The 1,030-nt window shown below is 42.0% G+C and overlaps 1 protein-coding gene across 4 annotated transcripts in view; it reads right to left on the minus strand.

Annotated features, from left to right (window-relative positions):
* Positions 1-1,030, minus strand: part of LOC107729526 (RNA-binding protein FUS-like) — a 33,408-nt gene that overhangs the window by 5,398 nt on the left and 26,980 nt on the right. The gene's annotated exons all lie outside the window — the stretch shown is intronic.

Consider the following 1,030-nt stretch of genomic DNA (forward strand, 5'->3'; position numbering starts at 1 on the left):
AGTCGTCCGCGAGGGGCTGCCGCTTTACTTTCATTTTGTGTTTGTTTATTTTATTAAATAGTTTAAATGTTCGCTGGTTCCTGTGTCCTTCTTCCCGTGACTACGAACTATGTTACATTGACATGCATGCAAGGTCAAAAAACACTTTCATTGTCTTATAATATGCATTTATTTTTACCTTATTTGCTCAACGACTCACAAACGATTCGCTCAACGATTCACTTTTTCCAAACCCCTCCTTTGTCTGACACTAATCTGCGGTGATTGGTCCGATTGGTCTCATTTTCATTTCATCATGTTTTTTTTTTTTTGCCCATAAGTTTTTTTTTTTAATTGATAGTCACGCATGCCTAATTTATTCTTGACTAATCTTTCCCAGTTCCCAGCTTTCTAGAGCCTGTGTTTCTGTTTTATCCTCTTCAAAAGGATAAGCCTAAATCGCTGAACCTTGTAGAAAACAGCCTAGGAGGAGATTTAAAGATTCATTAAAGCATTGCAACACACAATAATCCTGTAGGAGAGGATGGAGAAGATTTAGAGAACAGGTGTTTTTACATGACAGCACCTTAAGGTGTGGACCAGAATGTGGGATCACAGCCAGATGGGATTTGTCATCTGCTGCTTCAAATAGTTATCTTAATGTAACATTTTAACCTTAACCTTCCCATTAAAGTGCCCCTATTATGGGTTAAGAAAGGTTCATATTTTGGTTTTGGGAGTCCCCAACAACAGGTTGACTGTGACGAGAGGGGCGGGGCCAAGAGCCGTGGGAACTGAGCGAGGCCGGTGGAGTAATTGATAATGAGAGACACCTGCACCACTCACCGGTCTCGAGTCCCACGGAGGAGCTCCGGAAGTATAAAAGGAGGAGCTACGACAGTGAAAGACGAGAGAGGACCAGGCCTGGACTTTATTTTGTGTTTTGTGTGCGGCAGTCGTCCGCGAGGGGCTGCCGCTTTACTTTCATTTTGTGTTTATTTTATTAAAGTCTTTAACATTTAAATGTTCGCCGGTTGCCGCCTCCTTCTTC

The sequence above is a fragment of the Sinocyclocheilus rhinocerous genome, unplaced genomic scaffold (genome assembly GCF_001515625.1).
Source record: "Sinocyclocheilus rhinocerous isolate Xijiao unplaced genomic scaffold, SAMN03320098_v1.1 scaffold697, whole genome shotgun sequence".
NCBI classification, from domain to species: Eukaryota; Metazoa; Chordata; class Actinopteri; order Cypriniformes; family Cyprinidae; genus Sinocyclocheilus; species Sinocyclocheilus rhinocerous.